General features: G+C 41.7%; 1 long non-coding RNA gene across 1 annotated transcript in view; it reads right to left on the bottom strand.

Annotated features, from left to right (window-relative positions):
• Nucleotides 1-5,737: 5,737 nt before the first annotated feature.
• The window catches only part of LOC124591392, a 50,727-nt gene continuing 34,159 nt past the window's right edge, over nucleotides 5,738-22,305 (bottom strand). Inside the window, exon 3 of the long non-coding RNA XR_006977172.1 lies at nucleotides 5,738-5,908. This is a non-coding gene — a long non-coding RNA (uncharacterized LOC124591392). The remainder of the gene's footprint in view (nucleotides 5,909-22,305) is intronic.

Here is a 22,305-nt window from a genome sequence, read left to right as displayed (position 1 = left end):
TGGGAAAGTGACGGTCATCGAATGTCGATAGAGACGAAAAAAGTGTCCAATCAGCTTGGGCAAACTTCCAGCGTCACGGGCGCATATATGGCAGTTGAGGCTGCAGTCTAAGGACACATGGAAAGTGGTCACTCGAGTGTGTATCATCAAGGGCGAACCATTCGAAGCGCCGAGCTAGCGGAACAGTATCGACCTCAAGGTCCAAATGAGATAAATTTGTCGTGGAGGCAGACAAAAATGTAGGGACCCCAGTGTTGAGGCAAACTAGATCCACTTGGTGGAAGACGTCTAGCAATAGTGAGCCACGTGGACAAGGATGTGGAGATCCCCAAAGCGGGTGGTGTGCATTGAAGTCCCCAACCAGCAAATAGGGGGGTGGAAGCTGACCAAGAAGATGAAGGAGATCAGCTCGTGCCATTGGTGTGGACGATGGAATGTATACAGTACAAAGAGAGAACGTGTATCCGGAAAGGGAAAGACGAACGGCGACAGCTTGGAAGGAAGTGTTTAAGTGAATTGGGTGATAATGGAGAGTATCATGGAGAAGAATCATGAGTCCTCCATGTGCTGGAGTGCCTTCAACAGAGGGGAGATCATATCGGACGGACTGAAAATGAGGGAGAACAAAGCGGTCATGGGGACGCAGCTTTGTTTCCTGAAGACAGAAGATGACCGGCGAGTAGGATCGTAAGAGGATCGACAATTCATCCCAATTGGCTCGAATACCGCAGATATTCCAGTGGATAATGGACATAGGGTGAACAGAAAATGGAGGAATGTGACCAAGGTTGCTGTCAACTCAACGACTGCTCAGAGCTTGCAACCGACAGCATGGAATGGCATTCAGCCGAAGGCAGAAGATCCTGATCCATAGGTTGTTCAGGAGCAGCTCCTGCCACCAGCGATCGGCCGGTTGATCGGCCGCCAGCAGTGCGCCTCGGCGACACAGAAGACGGCCGAGGGCGATTTCCGCCAGGTGTTGCTGTAGATGGGACACGCCTTGGCGGAGAAGGAGAGGAACTGGGTTTCATTGTAGCCTTCTTGGAAGTATGATGTTTAGATGAAGGAGGAACCAATGGTTGGGAAGTTGCGGTACGTAAAAACTCTTCACGAGTGTGCTCCTTTTTCGAAGTCTTGGTGTCTGACTTTTGGGCTCGAGATTTAGCAGAACCCGACGAAGGGTGAGCCAGAGAGTGGGCAGGCGAAAGTGGTGAGGTTGAACGGGCGATCTTTGCGCTGGCCGATCTAACGACCGTGGCACTAAAGGTGAGGTCGCAAGTCTGCGTGGCTGCCTCCTTTGTTGGCCGAGGAGAAGCAAGGACAGTGCTGTATTTTCCTGTCTGAGGCACGGTGGGCTGTCGACTGGCGAATAATTTTCGAGCAGCAAAGGTCGACACCTTTTCCTTCACTCTGATTTCCTGGATGAGCTTTTCATCCTTAAAAACGGGGCAATCTACATCTACATCTACATTGATACTCCGCAAGCCACCCAACGGTGTGTGGCGGAGGGCACTTTACGTGCCACTGTCATTACCTCCCTTTCCTGTTCCAGTCGCGTATGGTTCGCGGGAAGAACGACTGTCTGAAAGCCTCCGTGCGCGCTCTAATCTCTCTAATTTTACATTCGTGATCTCCTCGGGAGGCATAAGTAGGGGGAAGCAATATATTCGATACCTCATCCAGAAACGCACCCTCTCGAAACCTGGACAGCAAGCTACACCGCGATGCAGAGCGCCTCTCTTGCAGAGTCTGCCACTTGAGTTTATTAAACATCTCCGTAACGCTATCACGGTTACCAAATAACCCGGTGACGAAACGCGCCGCTCTTCTTTGGATCTTTTCTATCTCCTCTGTCAACCCGACCTGGTACGGATCCCACACTGATGAGCAATACTCAAGTATAGGTCGAACGAGTGTTTTGTAAGCCACCTCCTTTGTTGATGGACTACATTTTCTAAGCACTCTCCCAATGAATCTCAACCTGGTACCCGCCTTACCAACAATTAATTTTATATGATCATTCCACTTCAAATCGTTCCACACACATACTCCCAGATATTTTACAGAAGTAACTGCTACCAGTGTTTGTTCCGCTATCATAAAATCATACAATAAAGGATCCTTCTTTCTATGTATTCGCAATACATTACATTTGTCTATGTTAAGGGTCAGTTGCCACTCCCTGCACCAAGTGCCTATCCGCTGCAGATCTTCCTGTATTTCGCTACAATTTTCTAATGCAGCAACTTCTCTGTATACTACAGCATCATCCGCGAAAAGCCGCATGGAACTTCCGACACTATCTACTAAGTCATTTATATATATTGCGAAAAGCAATGGTCCCATAACACTCCCCTGTGGCACGCCAGAGGTTACTTTAACGTCTGTAGACGTCTCTCCATTGATAACAACATGCTGTGTTCTGTTTGCTAAAAACTCTTCAATCCAGCCACACAGCTGGTCTGATATTCCGTAGGCTCTTACTTTGTTTATCAGGCGACAGTGCGGAACTGTATCGAACGCCTTCCGGAAGTCAAGAAAAATAGCATCTACCTGGGAGCCTGTATCTAATATTTTCTGGGTCTCATGAACAAATAAGGCGAGTTGGGTCTCACACGATCGCTGTTTCCGGAGTCCATGTTGATTCCTACATAGTAGATTCTGGGTTTCCAGAAATGACATGATACGCGAGCAAAAAACATGTTCTAAAATTCTACAAGAGATCGACGTAAGAGATATAGGTCTATAGTTTTGCGCATCTGCTCGACGACCCTTCTTGAAGACTGGGACTATCTGTGCTCTTTTCCAATCATTTGGAACCCTCCGTTCGTCTAGAGACTTGCGGTACACGGCTGTTAGAAGGGGGGCAAGTTCTTTCGCGTACTCTGTGTAGAATCGAATTGGTATCCCATCAGGTCCAGTGGACTTTCCTCTATTGAGTGATTCCAGTTGCTTTTCTATTCCTTGGACACTTATTTCGATGTCAGCCATTTTTTCGTTTGTGCGAGGATTTAGAGAAGGAACTGCAGTGCGGTCTTCCTCTGTGAAACAGCTTTGGAAAAAGGTGTTTAGTATTTCAGCTTTACGCGTGTCATCCTCTGTTTCAGTGCCATCATCATCCCGTAGTGTCTGGATATGCTGTTTCAAGCCACTTACTGCTTTAACGTAAGACCAGAACTTCCTAGGATTTTCTGTCAAGTCGGTACATAGAATTTTACTTTCGAATTCAATGAACGTTTCACGCATAGCCCTCCTTACGCTAACTTTGACATCGTTTAGCTTCTGTTTGTCTGAGAGGTTTTGGCTGCGATTAAACTTGGAGTGGAGCTCTCTTTGCTTTCGCAGTAGTTTCCTAACTTTGTTGTTGTACCACGGTGGGTTTTTCCCGTCCCTCACAGTTTTACTCGGCACGTACCTGTCTAAAACGCATTTTACGATTGCCTTGAACTTTTTCCATAAACACTCAACATTGTCAGTGTCGGAACAGAAATTTTCGTTTTGATTTGTTAGGTAGTCTGAAATCTGCCTTCTATTACTCTTGCTAAACAGATAAACCTTCCTCCCTTTTTTTATATTCCTATTAACTTCCATATTCAGGGATGCTCGAGAGGAAGCAGCGTGGTCACCCATACAGTTGATGCAGCGAGGGGATGGAGGTGGACAAATACCCTCATGGGCATCCTTGCCACACATAACACATTTGGCCAGATTGGAACAGGACTGGCTGGTGTGATTGAACCGCTGACACCGATAGCAAAGCGTAGGGTTTGGGACGTAAGGGCGAACGGAAATTATCTCATAGCCTGCTTTGATTTTCGATGGGAGTTGAACTTTGTCAAATGTCAAGAAGACAGTGCGGGTTGGAATGACGTTCGTGTCAACCCTTTTCATAACTCTATGAACAGCCATTACGCTCTGGTCAGACAGGTAGTGCTGAATTTCTTCATCAGACAATCCATCGAGGGAGCATGTATAAATGACTCCATGCGAGGAATTTAAAGTGCAGTGCACTTCAACCTGGACAGGGAAGGTGTGGAGCAGAGAAGTACGCAGCAATTTTTGTGCCTGGAGGGCACTGACTGTTTCTAACAACAGGGTGCCATTCCGTAATCTGGAACAAGACTTTACAGGACCTGCAATTGCATCGACACCTTTCTGAATAATGAAAGGGTTGACCGTGGAGAAGTCGTCACCTTCGTCAGACCGAGAAACAACAAGGAACTGTGGCAACGATGGAAGAATTGTCTGTGGCTGAGACTCAGTGAACTTACGCTTGTGAGCAGACATAGTGGGAGGTGAGGAAACCATTGCGGAAGAATCCCCCATGATTACCGGCGTCTCCAATGGCGCGCTCCTCCCTTGTGAGGGGCCTCTCTGAGGGCACTCCCGCCTTAGGTGATTGTTCACACCTCAGGTCACACCTCCCGACAAACGGACGGAGGGACCAATCGGCACTTTTGGAAGGTATCAGCTCGGGTAATCACCCCTCCCTGGGCCTGGCCGTTACCAGGGGGTACGTACGTGTCCTACCTGTCTACCTGGGGCGGGGAATTACGCGTTACCCCGTCACCGGCTACGCACAAAAATGCATGGGTCGGCCTTCAGACACGCACAGGGAGGAAAAAAGAGAAAGGGAAAGGAAAGAAGAGGCGTCTCAAACGCCGCAGCGGAGAAAAGGGCAAAGAGAAGAGGTAAGGAAAAGAGAAGGACAGAGGAAGGACGAAGACTTGAAAGGGTAGAAAGCAAGGAATTAGTAACAGTTTCGACCGTCCATCTCCAGACGTAGGCACAAACCATACTCCCAGAGGGGGAGAAAGGGAAGGAAAGAGCCAGAGGTGAGGGGAGGCGGGGGAGGGGGGGGGGTCGAAGATGGGGGATGGGGAAGGATGCGGAAAGGGAAGGTATGCAGCCCGGAAAGGAAGGAGGGCCACATTAGCTCGGGGTCCCGTGCTCGCTACGCACGTATCCACAAAAGAGTTGTGGACCCCCTGGGGGGATCCAAAGAAGAGTGGCACGTTTCGTCACAGGGTTATTTGGTAAGCGTGATAGCGTTACGGAGATGTTTAGCAAACTCAAGTGGCAGACTCTGCAAGAGAGGCGCTCTGCATCACAGTGTAGGTTGCTGTCCAGGTTTTGAGAGGGTGCATTTCTGGATGAGGTATCGAATATATTGCTTCCCCCTACTTATACCACCCGAGGAGATCACGAATGTAAAATTAGACAGATTCGAGCGCGCACGGAGGCTTTCCAGCAGTCGTTCTTCCCGCGAAACATACGCGACTGGAAGAGGAAAGGGAGGTAATGACAGTGGCATGTAAAGTGCTCTCTGCCACACACCGTTGGGTGGCTTGCGGAGTATAAATGTAGATGTAGATGTACTGCCATGATCTGTGCATTGCTTTTTCAGAGTTAAAGGGAAGCTGTGCAGTTCTACCTTTAACTTTTGTGTGTTGTTATTTCTCAACTCCCTATTCCACTTGATGGCACAATTACTTAATAATCTATAGATGAAATGAATATTTTTCCATTTATGTGTGTACTAATCACAACACAACTTTCTGAATCCCTTCTCTCTCTCTCTCTCTCTCTCTAAGAACTATTGATTTCAAAATAATCATTACAACTACTACATGTTAATGATTTTTTGATCTACCTTTCAAGCCTGACACAAGAACTCTCCAAGGTTGGCGCTGTCCATATGATGCAAGGTTCCCTCTAACTAGAATGTATGGCATTGAAGCTGAATACCACCAGAAGTCTTTCGCAATGATTTATTAAGTCTGATAGTCACTTAAAATGTCATGGCCATAAAAACTGTTTGGAATTAAGAATTCACTTTATCTTCCAAAAGAATTCTTATGCGTATGAGCCTTTGGTGACCTCCTGTACTGATGTCGTATATAGCATTCTGAAACAAAGAAATTAAAAGTACATCAAAATAAAAATTAAAGAAAGCTACAATATCATTATTTGTAAGGTGTTCAATTATGCAAGCAAATGCTACACAGGACTAAACTTCTACAAATAGTACAGATTCCTAAAGTGAGGCATTTAAGATAAGGGGTCATTTATTAGCTTCCTTAACACAGTCCTCATCTCTTCTTGTTACTGCAAACAGGAATAGATGTAGTTTCCTTATATAAAGGTGTAGTTTTTTCATATCCTCCCTGAGTCCAAAAAGACACATGTACACAAAATGGGAAGTTAAAACTGTGCCAGGATGTAATTTGAACTTTGGCATCTTCCTGTTGTGGACAGTACTCTTCCTCTTGTGGCACTCAAACACATCCTAAAAACTGACTCAAAGCTCAAAATCCATAAGCACTTAGAATAAAAATCATTTGTCAAGTAAGTGCTCTTTTCCTATCTTCTGTATATTTTTTTATTGGAAATTGTAGCTTTTAAGAAGTTTGAATCACAGCGAAGGCATATACACAAACCAAAACACAGCATGGGTTGGGTAAAATATATTGGTTGTACTTGTCGCTATTATCATGGTTTTCAGTCCAAAGATGGTTGGGTGCAGTTCTCCCCAATACTCTATCCTGTGCAAGCCTCTGAATGACTACTGAAATCTACAACCATTTGATCCTGCTTACTGTATTCATCTATTGGTCTCCTTCTACAATTTTACCCCCACACTTCCCTCCAAGTCTATACCAATGATTCTTTGATATCGCAGAATGTGTTCTATCAACTGATCCCTTCTTTTAGTCAAGTTGTGCCACAATTTTCTTATCTCCTCACTTCTGTTCAGTTCCTCCTCATTAGTTTTGCAAACCCATGTAAGCCTCTGCATTCTTCTGTAAAGTTTTTATGTCCTCTTACCAAATTTTAAAAACTTCTCCAAATTTTTCTTGGTTTCCTTTACTGCTTGCTCAAAGTATAGATGGAATAACATAGGGGATGTGAAGTGTGATAAAATATTAACAGGAATATAATTTCGCAGACTTCATACACCCTATTTTAATTTTTTTTTTATCTTGTTAGAAAACAAGTTCCTGATGGATTTTTGCACTTTCAGCTATTTTGAATTTTAGTTTACTGTTGACAGTCAAAAAGGTTATAGTTGTTTTTGAGTGGTCAGCGAATTTTTATTTTTGAAAAAGATGGAGCCAAGAATTTGCATTAAATTTTGCTTTAATAATGGAATAAAGCATAGCACCACATTCAAAATGTTTACTGCAGCGTTTGGTGAATCTACTATGAGTAAGACTAGAGGTGATGAGTGGTACAAATATTTGAAAGAGGGTCGCAAGAAAACTGGAGACGATAACTGCCCTGGTTGCCTTAGCACATCAGTTACTGACGACAATGTGGAAGAAATAAAGAAAATGGTTTTGGAAAATTCCCGAATCACCATCAGAGAGGTTTCTGGTAACGTAGGCATACCCACTAGCTCATGCACATCAATTTTTTCAGATGTTTTGGGCATGAAGCATGTGGCAGCAAAGTTTGTTCCACAATTGTTAAATCTGACTAGTTCCATCACATGTGTAGGTTCTTCTCATTGTTTTATTTAATTACAATGAGATATTGCATCACGAATTCCTGCCTCATGGTCATACAATCAATAAGGGATACCACCTGAAATTTATGTGGTGCTTGCATGAAGCAATTCGAAGAAAATGACCAGAATTGTGGCAAAACCAATCATGGAAATTGCATGACGATAATGCTCTCATTCACACCTCACCTCAATGCTTGTTTGTGATTTTTTGGCAAAAGCAAAACTTTTACATTGACTCAGCCACTGTATTCACTGGACATGGCGCCCTGCAACTTCTTCCTATTTCCAAGGCTGAAAAGAATGGTGAAATGTCGTCGTTTCACCACCACTCATGAGATAAAACAGAATCACTGAAGGAGCTGAACACAATAATGCAAAGTGAGCTCCAGAAGTGCTTCCAAGACAGGAAAAGTGTTGGCACAAGTCTATTACACCTGAGGGGGTTCCTTTGAAGAGTAGAATGTTGATATTGATGAATAAATACAGATTCTTTAAGATAAACGAAAAATCCTGTAACTTTTTGATCACATCTTGTACATCACAACCCTTTCTTAGTCCCTTCTCAAGTACTATTTCTCTTTCATGCCCTTTGAATCTTATAACTGACACTTGGACTCAGTATAAGTTGCAAATAACTTTTAAATGTAAACTTTTTGGTTAGGCTTCACCATGACTGTTACTGATATCAAATGAAACAACAACTTTACCATTCCCTGTCTCAGTTCATTTTCTTCTACAAGGAGTTTCGAAGATTTAAGTCTGTATCATCGAGTCGATTTATGTGGGTTAGTATGGCATGCACATGTCGTATTACAACTTTGGTGTAACCTGTGACACAGTTCTCAGAGGTCACAGGCTCATTTCCCTGTTGTGATGTACCTCTTAGACCATCACACTTTATTGTAAATAACTTCTTGCTCCCTGTATTTTATCCTTGCTACCTTCAGAATTTCAGAGTGTACTGTATTCAACATTGTCAAAAGCTTTCTCTGACTCTAAAAATGCTATAAATGTACATTTTCCCTTCTTTATCCTATCTTCTAAGATATGTCATAGGGTCAGTATTGCCTCACATGTTCCTACATTTCTCTGGAACACAAAGTGATCTTCCATGATGTAGACTTCTACCAATTTTTCCATTATTCCATAAGTACTTTGTGTCAATATTTTGCAACTATGACTTATTAAACTGATATTTTGGTAATATTCATACCTGCCAGCACCTGCTTTCTTTGAAATTGTACTTATTACATTCTTGTTGAACTCTGTTGGTATTTCTCCTGTCTCTTACATCTTGCACATCAGATGGAACAATTTTGTCTTGGCTGGCTCTTCCAAGGATATCAGTAGTTCTGATACAATGTTATATACTCAAAGATCCTTGTTTCGACTTAGGTCTTTCAGTGCTGTGTCACATTCTTCTTGCATTATCATATCTCATCTTCATCTACTTCCTCTTCCCTTTCTATTGCCTTTAATGTTCATTTTCCTTGTACAGCCCCTCCACATATTCCTCCCACCTTTCAGTTTCCCCTTCTTTGCTTAGTACTGGTTTTCCATTGGACCTCTTGATACTTATACATCACCTTCTCTTTACTCCAAAAGGCTCTTTAATTTTTTCCTAGTTACACATGCTTCCATAGCCTTGTATTTGTTCTCTAGCCATTTTGCACTTTCTATCAATCTCACTTTTTAAATGTCTGTATTTCCTTTCACCTGCTTCATTTTTATATTTTCTGCTGTTGTAAATTAACTTTAGTATTTCCTATGATATCTAACAACTTTTACTATGGTTTGTCTTTTTACCTGTTTGATCATCATTCCATCTCTCAAAGGTATCCAATAATCTTCTACTGTATTCTTTTCCCCCATTTCCGTCAATCGTTTCCTAATGCTCCATTTCAGACTCTCAGTAACCTCTGATTCTTTCTACTTATCCAAGTACCATCTCTTTAGTTTTATACCTCTCTGCAGCTTCTTCCATTTTGGTCTACAGTTTATAACTAATGTGTTATTGTCAAAATCCACATCTACATCTGGAATTGTCTAATAGTTTAAAATCTGGATCCAAATCTCTGTCTTACCATTACATAATCAATCTGAAACCTACTTTCATGATTCTTAGAAAATGTGTTAGCAGTGATTAAATTATGCCCTGTGCAAAATTCTACCAGGAGTTTCCTATTTTGTTCCTTTTCCCCTGTCAATATTCTCCTGCTAATTTTCTTCTCCTCCTCTTCCTACTGCCAAATTCCAGTCACACATCACAATTACATTTTCCTCTCCCTTAACTGTCTAAATAATTTATTTTATCTCATCACACATTACTTCAGTCTCTTCACCATCTCTGGAGCTAAGTGGCATGTAAATTGTAACTACTGTGGAGAGTGTTGGCTTCATGTGTATTTTGGCTACTATAACACTTTGACTACGCTGTTTGTAGTGGCTTCTTTGCAGTTCTGTATTCATTATTAGACCTACACCTGCATTAATCCTGCTTGACTGTGTATTTATAATCCTTTACTCACCTGAACTCACCTACCACTGAACTTCACTAATTCCAACTACAACTTCAAACTATCCATTTCCCTCAACTATCCATTTTCCTCTTAAAATTCTCTGGCCTACCTGCTCGATTAAATAACTGGGCTTTCAAAGTATGTAAATGTTGTAACAGTTTCCTTTGAATTCAAGTGCCTGTTTCAAAAGCTACATATTATAATTTATAAGCAATGCAGGAAAATTTGTAGTAATGCGAATTTTTTTAAGTCTTCCGGAAATTATGTCTTATTTTTAATTATAAGCTGCATATATACTTTAATTTATGAACATTAAATATTAATACACATCATCATGACTAATTTGTGTATATAAAAATAAATACACTATGCAACTCTCTAATATGAGTATTGAAACATAGAAAACTTAACTGAAACCTATAATGAAATGTAACATAATCCTTAAAATGTTGATCGTCTCACATTTTCAAAGTACAAGTTCCTTCCTCTGAAATAATAGCAGAAACACAACTGTTTGTGAATGAGAGCAAGTAGATCAATGCTAATCTGCCACTGGTCCCTGTTCTTTGTGTACTATCTACACATCACATTGTTAGGGAGTTATCTCTCAGACACCACCTCCACCTCTTCCCTCCATTATTGCAGCAGATGCAGATGCAACTGAGCATAGCTGTGAATAATTCAGGACTATCAGGATCTGGCCTGAGTTGCACTGCTCTAACTGGAACTGTAAGGTACCTGAAGTTCACCAGGATTTTCCACATTATGGATATGCATCTGTTTTTGTCCTCAGTCATTTGGTAGCATTATCTAAAATAACATGCTGTGGAGTGCCACTGGAGAACTGTTGGAACACTGGATCATCTTTATCATGATAAGTGTAGTGTTCACAATGCACCACAGCCTACTTGTGTTCTAAGACACACCTGGCAGCTTTTCCTGAACTCATGTAAGAAACCATAGATAACATACATCAAGATGGATCAATGGAGTCCTGAATCCAAGCTCAATATCTTACCAACTGAAACACTTAATTTGGACTCATCATGAATTACAATTGATTCTATTCACTCAGTGGCTCATTCATCCATTCATTCATTCATGCTGTTCTGTAGATCCCATCAAGAAGGGATTCATGTTTTGAGGTTTCAACTCACCTACTCAAGTTAATAACTCTATTTTTGCAAACACTGATTTGACAATGGATCTAGTCATGTTCTATTGATGCTTCATATGCTAGTCTGATGTCTGCTCATTATTTGTAACCAGGCAGTCTGGCCACAGACCACAGTTTGCTGCACCAGAGGACTAGATCAACTGTTGAAATGTTGTAAGCAAAAATGATCTGTTAAAGATGTTGGACACTGAAAAAACATCTTACCAATTAAATACACCTACAAAACCTCACTAACTCATTGTAAAGCCAATCACAACTGTTGTCTTACTTTCATATTTTTATATTCTACTTATTTCACTTTTAAGGGGGGTAGGACAACACACAAGCCAACTTGGTGCAGGACAGGCACCTCAGGACATTTTAATTTCCACTGTCTACCCTTTTACTAATAAATTCATAAAACTTTGTCAGCATGAAATTTCATCATTTTTTCACTTACTATTGGCTGCATTTATTGCTATAGGTACACTTTTCTTCACAAGGAAGAGAGATTCTTCAATGAATTTTGCACAGCATACAAACCATACTTACAGATGTATGAAACTCTAGAATTTATTTAATTCATGAAAAAATGAATGAGCTGTTACATTTTGAACTTCATGTTTAGAAAAAACTCAAATTTTATACTTAATTATCTCAATTTTTACCACAGTTTTTAATAGATTTGGAAAATTCTAGAGTTTTGCATTAAGGAGTTTGTGATTAATAAGCATACCAAGTTTGAAAGTAATAGGAAATTTATTTTGGGCGTTATATGTGCCTAAGTATAGAAATCTGTGTTTTGCAGAAAATGGCCGTTAAAGTTTCTGCTCATATTTGGTATTCTTTTAAAACTGTCCAGCACCATAAGCAGTTTCTTTTTCATTTTATAAATCAGTTTTCTTCCTTTTCACATTCCTATGATGCACTCTTCTTGATTTTATCACCTCCAAAAATGATTTATCTGCATTCACTACATGCTCTCAGTCTATCGTATACAAAGCTTCGATGCAGTTCACTCCAGGCTTAAGTCTCATTTTCTCCAAACCATATTTCCTGGTTTGCACACCATAATTAAAACATGAAACTGTATCATAAACACCAATAGCAAATGCATTTCTTCCCACAAAAATGGTTTTTTGGCACTCTTTCACATAGACATTGATTGAAACTTTCATTTGGGTTTTGGGTACCGCCACGAAAACATTTCTTCAATAAGTTTTCATTTGCAAGGTCCCCAAATATAGGTTTGATGGCTTCCATTATAGCAGCTGGTAGAGAATTCCTGTGATATTCTTCACCAACAGCAATTGACCTTTGGTAGCTCACTGTGATTCACTTCCTCCAGGGCACAAATTGTGGATAGTGTTATTGTCTGTCGACATTTTGTGGAAATATAAGGCCCAAACTGCTGGCTTCATATTTTTTCAAGTCCATTGTGTTCCTTCTTACTGCCAAGCCATAATATGCCTATAGCTTGTCAATTTCTGCATCCGTCAGTTGCCCTCTCCCTTTTATTCCGTTCCCATCAGATAACTTTTTTCCTGACAAATCTTGTCTCAACCTTCTAAGTCTAGTGCCAAGTCTTTTATGTACATGTCCCACACATTCTAACTTCTGCACAATAGTCTGAGCTGCATATGGAGCACATTTTTTAACCTCAAGAAAAGCTTTATTATCACCATCACCAAGGTACTTTACATATCGCAGGTTAACGGAGCCAACAGGTCTGGTAAACAAGCTGACAACTCCCTGCACTACCAGACCTCCATTTGAGCCTTTATAGTTCATATTACATTCATGATCTGGAATCCCTCTCACAGAACTATGACAAAATTTGCTCAACACTTCAATATCTAGTACTTTGCCAGTGTCAACAGATGTTGTTGTAACACCATCATTCAAAGGAGTGTGCCCTCTTTTTCACCAGGTACCATCAAAATCGGCCACTATGCCCTGTCACCATCATTTGCAACTGAAGTGTATGCAAGCTAGTGTACAGTGTATATGTGTAAGATTTAGTGCTAAGCACAAGTGAAAGATTCCATGCAACAACTTCTCTGACATCTATGTTTACTCTTTGCTTTCCAACTATATTATTTATTCTGTTGTTTGTTCACTCTGTCACTCGAATGTCATTTTGTGTTACGGGTAATTCCTAAAGTAATAAAAAGAGTATTGCTAACCCGTAACAGTTGGTGACCCCGATGTGATATTCGATGGTCACAGGCGTTCAATCCAACACACGTTTACGCTCCGAACCGTACTGCATGACAAAAAGTACAGTCACGTCAACCGCATCGCACACTCAACTGCTTCGTACATCTTCTGCACTCCACGGCAGCCGTGCCACGCATCTGTAGCCTACTGATTTTGCAGTATTACTACAATGGTAGGTCAAGTTCCTGCACCACCAGCAGACACACCTGCTGGTGCAATGATAAACCACATCACAATAAACCCACCGCTGTTCTGGCAACAAAATCCTATGCTATGGTTTGCGCAGTTGGAAAGCCAATTTGTCCTAGCACAAGTCACCGCAGACCATACAAAATATAGTTATGTTGTAGCAGCACTCGGCAAAGAGATGGCACTGGAGGTGCAGAATATTCTATCATCACTGCCGAGCGTGGACCGATATTCGAAAATTTAAGAGTGCCCTAATCACGTGACTTTTGCAATCTGAGGTGAAAAGGCTGGAAAAACTACTTAATTCCGAAGAGATGGGCAATTGCACTCCATCGTAGCTGCTGCGCCGATTATGTATGTTGATAAGCAACGCAGTTAGCGATGACATTCAGTGAAGCATTTGGCTATCATGCCTAACTCCTCTCATCTAAAAGATTCTAACTGTGTGCACTGGCGATCTAGATGCACTAGCGCAAACTGCCGATAGAATATTTGAAATGTATCCATTTGTGTGCATTGCAACAGTTAGTATACAACTGCAGACGGACCGCAACTTTGCTGTGCCACACGCTCAGATCACTGAACTTTCCACACAAGTCACCGCACTGTGAACTCAGAACAGTCTCCGATCTCGTAGCTACCACTCACCCGGGAAACGTAGTCACTCACTCACCACTGCCGTTTCGGGTCCGAGGCATGAAAGTGTAGCCCACCTTGTGAGCAGGGAAAAGCAACAAGAGCTCAGTGATGATGGCCACTGATGCTCCAAACAGCAGCTGTCGATTGTTTATCACAGACCAAGGTCTGAAATTACAGTTCCTAGTAGACACAGGCACAGATGTGTTAGTCTACCCATCTGCCCATTTGCCACCTCATAAGCGTGTTGGTTACCACCTCTTTGCAGCCAATGGTTCTACAGTAGCTACATATGGTAGTACCACATTAGTGTTAAGCCCAGGCCTATGAAGCATGCTTGAGTGGCAGTTTGTCATGACAGACATCACACATCCTTATGGACTTGTGCCTGACCTCAGGCATCGATACCTGCTGGACACTAGTACTAATGTAGCTAGCAGATGACTAGTAGGTCATGTGGAAGATGCTAGCGTCAGAGTGACAACTGGAAATTCTCTTTTTATTGAACTTTTGAAACAGTTTCCCGAGATCACGTGTCAAGCTCCCATGCTAGCTCCCGTACAGCACTACACAGTGCACTACATTTTGACCAGGCTTGGGCCACCTGCTCATGCTCGACCACGTCATTTAACACCACAGAAATTGAAAGTAGCTAAACAGGAATTTGCATCCATGTTTGCAAAGGGGATCTGTTGTCCGTCAAGTAGCAGTTGGGCATCCCCCCCTCCATGTGGTACTGAAAAAGGACAACGGATGGCGTCCTTGTGGAGACTATTGACAGCTAACTGCAAGAACGATTCCAGACCAGTACCCTATACCAAACATTGAGGATTTCACATCCAATGTCTGCAGTAAGAGCATATTCTCCATGCTGGATCTCGTTAGAGCTTTTTACTGGATACCCGTGGCACCAGTCAACGTTCCTAAGACAGCTGTATGCACACCTTTCGGGTTGTTCGAGTTCACTTGTATGCCTGTCAGGCTATATAACGCTGCTCAGACATTCCAAAGATTTATGGATGAGGTCACACGTGACTTGGATAATTGCTAATACATAGATGATGTTTCGATCATATCATGCTCAAAAGCTGTACAACTGTCACACCTACAACAACTCTTTACCCGTCTATGTGAGCATAGCCCCATTATTAATTTGTCCGAATGCATCCTTGGGGGCAACAGAAATTCAATTTCTTGGCTATATCATTAATGCTCAAGGAAATTGGCCATAAAAAGAAAAGGTAGATGCAATACTTGATTTTCTGCAACCTACTACAATGAAGGAACTACAATGTTTCCTCGATGTCACGAACTTCTATCGTCGTTTTGTCCTTAACCACGCACACCTCTGAACAAATTTGTACAAGGCAAACCAAGACCAAAGGATAAACTTCAGTGAAACCTACAAGTTGTAATGGTATTTCCTGATTTGAAGGCTGCCATCACTGAAGCAGCACTCTTGGCACACCCAGTACCACAAGCACAACTTGCTCTGATGGTTGATGCATCTGCCTCCTCAATCGCTGCTGCACTACAACAACACGTGGATGAACACTGGCAACCAATAGCCTTCTTTAGCAAAAAGTTGCCACCTTCACAGCAAAATTGGTTAACATACAACCTTGAGCTGTATGCTGCCTATGCAACCATCAAAAAGTTCTGACATGTTAGAGGGACAGCAATTTGTTTTGGTAATGGATCAGAAGCCACTAATTTATATTTTCCGACAGAGCCCAGATAAAGCTTCACCATGACAGCTTCAACATCTTGATTTCATTGGTCAATTTACTACTAACATCATCACTCATGTCGAATGTGAACTGAATGTGCCAGCTGACGCGCTCTCACATATAGAAGCTATTTCTGAAGCAATTCACTTTGAAGCTCTCACGGTGGCACAACAATTGGATGATGAATTATATGATTTGTTGGTGCAACCGACAGGCATGCAACTCCATCGCATCGCACTACCTCCATCAGCCATTGAGCTATATTGTGACATTGCCAATAACAGACTACGGCCATTCATTACTGCGAACTTCCGGCAACAGATTATCACCTTGCTGCACAACATGTCACACCCAGGTGTTAAAACCACAACAAACATGGTGAAGCGAGTGTTCGTCTTGCCGCATATGGACAGAGATTGTAAGCAATTTGTATGACAGTGCATGGCTTGTCAAAGCAATAAAATTAGCAGACATGTCAGATCACCGCTTCAAAGCTTCATCCCTACAAATCTTTGGTTTGAACATATACATTTAGATCTCATAGGACCTCTCCCACTGATGGAAGGATACAATTACTGTCCCACAGCTATAGACCGATATACGAGGGGCATTTGAAAAGTCCATGCAAAGTCCGAGAGATGGCACTATGGACTTGTATCGAGGTCATGTTTAGTTAGTAGCATCTTTGGAAAGAACACACACCAAGTTTCAGCCATATTAGTCTATTTCTTTGTGTTTGGCATTCGTGTGAATCAAGGAAGTTAAGTGATTGTCAAAAAATGGACGAAAAAGAATTTCGCGTGGTGATTAAACATTACTTTATGAAAGGCAAAATGCCTCAGGAGACTAAAGAGAAGCCTGATAATCATTACAGTGACTCTGCACCTTTGATTAGAACAGTTTATAAGTGGTTTCCAAATTTTCGGAGTGGCCATATGGGCACAAGTGATGCTTAGGGGTTGTGATGCAACTCAAATCGCTTCATACGGCAAGTCTTCAGGTCCAGATTGTATACCGATTAGGTTCCTTTCAGATTATGCTGAAACAATAGCTCCCTACTTAGCAATCATATACAACCGCTCGCTAACCGACAGATCTGTAACTACAAATTGGAAAATTGCGCAGGTCACACCAGTGTTTAAGAAGGGTAGTAGGAGTAATACATCAAATTACAGACCTATATCATTGACATCGGTCTGCAGTAGGGTTTTGGAGCATATACTGTATTCAAACATTATGAATCACCTCGAAGGGAACGATCTGTTGATACGTAATCAGCATGGTTTCAGAAAACATCGTTCTTGTGCAACGCAGCGAGCTCTTTATTCGCACGAAGTAATGGCCGCTATCAACAGGGGATCTCAAGTTGATTCCGTATTTCTAGATTTCTGGAAAGCTTTTGACACCGTTCCTCACAAGCGACTTCTAATCAAGCTGCGGCCTATGGAGTATCGTCTCAGTTGTGCGAATGGATTCATGATTTCCTGTCAGGAAGGTCGCAGTTCGTAGTAATAGATGGCAAATCATCGAGTAAAACTGATGTGATATCAGGTGTTCCCCAGGGAAGCGTCCGGGACCTCTGCTGTTCCTGATCTATATAAATGATCTGGGTGACAATCTGAGGAGTTCTCTTAGGTTGTTCGCAGATGATGCTGTAATTTACCGTCTAGTAAGGTCATCCGAAGACCAGTATCAGTTGCAAAGCGATTTAGAAAAGATTGCTGTATGGTGTGGCAGGTGGCAGCTGACGCTAAATAACGAAAAGTGTGAGGTGATCCACGTGAGTTCCAAAAGAAATCCGTTGGAATTCGATTTCTCGGAATTCGATTACTCGATAAATAGTACAATTCTCAAGGCTGTCAATTCAACTAAGTAAGTGGGTGTTAAAATTACGAACAACTTCAGTTGGAAAGACCACATAGATAATACTGTGGGGAAGGCGAGCCAAAGGTTGCGTTTCATTGGCAGGACACTTAGAAGTGCAACAAGTCCACTAAAGAGACAGCTTATACTACACTCGTTCGTCCTCTCTTAGAATATTGCTGCACTGTGTGGGATCCTTACCAGGTGGGATTGATAGAGGACATTGAAAGGGTGCAAAAAAGGGCAGCTCGTTTTGTATTATCACATAATAGGGGAGAGAGTGTGGCAGATATGATACGTGAGTTGGGATGGAAGTCATTAAAGTAAAGACGTTTCTCGTCGCGGCGAGATCTATTTACAAAATTTCAGTCGCCAACTTTCTCTTCAGAATGCGAAAATATTTTGTTGAGCCCAACCTACATAGGTAGGAATGATCATCAAAATAAAATAAGAGAAATCAGAGCTCCAACAGAAAGGTTTAGGTGTTCGTTTTTCCCGCGTGCTGTTCGGGAGTGGAATGGTAGAGAGATAGTATGATTGTGGTTCGATGAACCCTCTGCCAAGTACTTAAATGTAAATTGCAGAGTAGTCATGTAGATGTAGATGAACGTTCTGGACACCCTGTGGAGTTACGACTTCAGAAATCATTGATAAAATCCATGATATGGTGATGGATGACAGAAGAGTTAAGGTACGCGAGACTGCTAGTGCTGTGAGCATCTTGAATGAAAGGGGAGATAATATTTTGCATTAACATTTGGACATGAGAAAGCTATCCACAAGATGGGTTCTGTGATTACTCACTTGACAAAAAACGGTATCATGTGAAGTGTTGCAAGGATGGTTTGCAGCTGTTCAGGAAGAATCCGCAGGACTTTAAGCATTGTTTCATCACTGTGGATGAAACATGGATACCTTACTACACTCCTGAGACCAAACAACAATCTAAACAATGGGTTACCAAGGGAGAATCTGCACCAAAAAAGGCAAAGACCATTCCTTCAGATGGAAAGGTTATGGCGACTGTCTTTTGGGATTCGCAAGGGCCCTCCATCTAAATTGCAACACTTCACTGTCCGCCACTCCCACCATACTATCCCTCCCGCTCCCTGCCCCAGCCTCCTACTTACCCTCACCCAGTCACCACTCCCATCATGAACTGGTGCTGCTGCTCGCAGTGTGGTTTGAACTCTCTGAGACTGCAGACGTGCGTGCAAGTTGCATTTGAGTGTGTGTGAGTGTGTGTGTGTGTGTGTGTGTGTGTGTGTGTGCGCGCGCGTGCAAGTTGCATTTGTTTGAGTGTGTGTGTGTACACATGTGTGTATGTGTGTCTACTGCTGACAAAGGCCTTAATGGCCGAAAGCTATAATTGTGTGAATCTTTTTGTTATGCCTATTGCGACTCAGCATCTCCACTATATTGTGAGTAGCAACTTTCCTTCTCTGGTATTGCAGCATAGATGTCATATGGTTATATAATGTATAGCACCAGATTTGCACCTGGTGGCCATAATTGGAACTAACATTTTTTACAGAGTAAATCGGTTTCACATTAACACATTAGCATATCTACATATTACCATATCTACCAAGTTTTGCTGCCATACAATAATTACACCCATACCTGGCCTTGGAAGAAATGAAAGAGGAAGCCACCTGGTAGAATTTTGCACAGAGCACAACCTAATCATAGCTAACACTTGGCTCAAGAATCATAAAAGAAGGTTGTATACATGGAAGAAGCCTGGAGATACTGACAGGTTTCAGATAGACTATATAATGGTAAGACAGAGATTTGGGAACCAAGTTTTAAATTGTAAGACGTTTCCAGGGGCAGATGTGGACTCTGACCACAATCTATTGGTTATGAACTGTAGATTAAAACTGACGAAACTGCAAAAAGGTGGGAATTTAAGGAGATGGGACCTGGATAAACTGAAAGAACCAGAGGTTGTACAGAGTTTCAAGGAGAGCATAAGGGAACAATTGACAGGAATGGGGGAAAGAAATACAGTAGAAGAAGAATGGGTAGCTTTGAGGGATGAAGTAGTGAAGGCAGCAGAGGATAAAGCAGGTAAAAAGACGAGGGCTGCTAGAAATCCTTGGGTAACAGAATAAATATTGAAGTTAATTGATGAAAGGAGAAAATATAAAAATGCAGTAAATGAAGCAGGCGAAAAGGAATACAAACATCTCAAAAATGAGATTGACAGGAAGTGCAAAATGGCTAAGCACGGATGGCTAGAGGACAAATGTAAGGATGTAGAGGCTTGTCTCACCAGGGGTAAGATAGATACTGCCTATAGGAAAATTAAAGAGACCTTTGGAGAAAAGAGAACCACTTGTATGAATATCAAGAGCTCAGATGGAAACCCAGTTCTAAGCAAAGCAGGGAAAGCAGAAAGGTGGAAGGAGTATATAGAGGATCTATACAAGGGCGATGTACTTGAGGGCAATATTATGGAAATGGAAGAGGATGTAGATGAAGATGAAATGGGAGATTTGATACTGCGTGAAGAGTTTGACAGAGCACTGAAAGACCTGAGTCGAAACAAGGCCCCGGGAGTAGACAACATTCCATTAGAACTACTGACAGCCTTGGGAGAGCCAGTCCTGACAAAACTCTACCATCTGGTGAGCAAGATATATGAGACAGTCGAAATACCCTCAGACTTGAAGAATATAATAATTCCAATCCAAAAGAAAGCAGGTGTTGACAGATGTGAAAATTACCGAACTATCAGTTTAATAAGTCACAGCTTCAAAATACTAACATAAATTCTTTACAGACGAATGGAAAAACTAGTAGAAGCCAACCTCGGGGAAGATCAGTTTGGATTCCGTAGCAATATTGGAACACGTGAGGCAATACTGACCCTACGACTTATCTTAGAAGCTAGATTAAGGAAAGGCAAACCTACATCTCTAACATTTGTAGACTTAGAGAAAGCTTTTGACAATGTTGACTGGAATACCCTCTTTCAAATTCTGAAGGTGGCAGGGGTAAAATACAGGGAGCGAAAGGCTATTTACAATTTGTACAGAAACCAGATGGCAGTTATAAGAGTCGAGGGACATGGAAGGGAAGCAGTGGTTGGGAAGGGAGTGAGACAGGGTTGTAGCCTCTCCCCGATGTTACTCAATCTGTATATTGAGAAGCAGTGAAGGAAACAAAAGAAAAATTTGGATTAGGTATTAAAATCCATGGAGAAGAAATAAAAACTTTGAGGTTTGCCGATGACATTGTAATTCTGTCAGAGACAGCAAAAGACTTGGAAGAGCAGTTGAACGGAATGGATAGTGTCTTGAAAGGAGGATATAAGATGAACATCAACAAAAGCAAAACGAGGATAATGGAATGTAGTCAAATTAAGTCGGATAATGCTGAGGGAATTAGATTAGGAAACGAGACATTTAAAGTAGTAAAGGAGTTTTGCTATTTGGGGAGCAAAATAACTGATGATGGTCGAAGTAGAGAGGATATAAAATGTAGACTGCCAATGGCAAGGAAAGCGTTTCCGAAGAAGAGAAATTTATTAACATCGAGTATAGATTTAAGTGCCAGGAAGTCGTTTCTGAAAGTATTTGTATGGAGTGCAGCCATGTATGGAATTGAAACGTGGACGATAAATAGTTTGGACAAGAAGAGAATAGAAGCTTTCAAAATGTGGTGCTACAGAAGAATGCTGAAGATTAGATGGGTAGATCACATAACTAATGAGGAGGTATTGAATAGGATTGGGAACAAGAGAAGTTTGTGGCACAACTTGACTAGAAGAAGGGATCGGTTGGTAGGACATGTTCTGAGGCATCAAGGGAGCACCAATTTCGTATTGGAGGGCAGCTTGGAACTTGACTAGAAGAAGGGATCGGTTGGTAGGACATGTTCTGAGGCATCAAGGGAGCGCCAATTTCGTATTGGAGGGCAGCGTGGAGGGTAAAAATTGTAGAGGGAGACCAAGAGATGAATACACTAAGCAGATTCAGAAGGATGTAGGTTGCAGTAGTTACTGGGAGATGAAGAAGCTTTCACAGGATAGAGTAACATGGAGAGCTGCATCAAACCAGTCTCAGGACTGAATACCACATCAACAATAACAACTTGGCCTGTGTGAGTAGCTGCACTTTAATTATAACCACCTGGTACAAAGTGTGCTTGTAATGATGATGGTAAATAAATATTACGTTAAAACACACTAAAAGCACTAGAAAGTCCTGCAGAATAAAACCAGTTATTTTACTTTTTCAAACTAACTTCCACTGCACTCAGTACAGCTCTTATTCTCCCAAAATCACTCACTCCAGAGGTTTTTTTCTTTCATTTTTCTGAGCTATACACATACAAGATTCTACGCCTGCACAGGCTCTTTATCTACATAAAATTTCTCTGCTTTCTGTCAAGTCTCCACTCAAACACACACACACACACACACACACACACACACACACTGTGGTGTGCATACTGTAAGACCTTCGGTACACA

This window comes from Schistocerca americana, chromosome 2 (genome assembly GCF_021461395.2).
Source record: "Schistocerca americana isolate TAMUIC-IGC-003095 chromosome 2, iqSchAmer2.1, whole genome shotgun sequence".
In the NCBI taxonomy this organism is placed as follows: domain Eukaryota; kingdom Metazoa; phylum Arthropoda; class Insecta; order Orthoptera; family Acrididae; genus Schistocerca; species Schistocerca americana.
The sequence above is the reverse complement of the archived record's forward strand: the minus strand, read 5'-3'. Positions and strand labels throughout refer to the sequence as shown.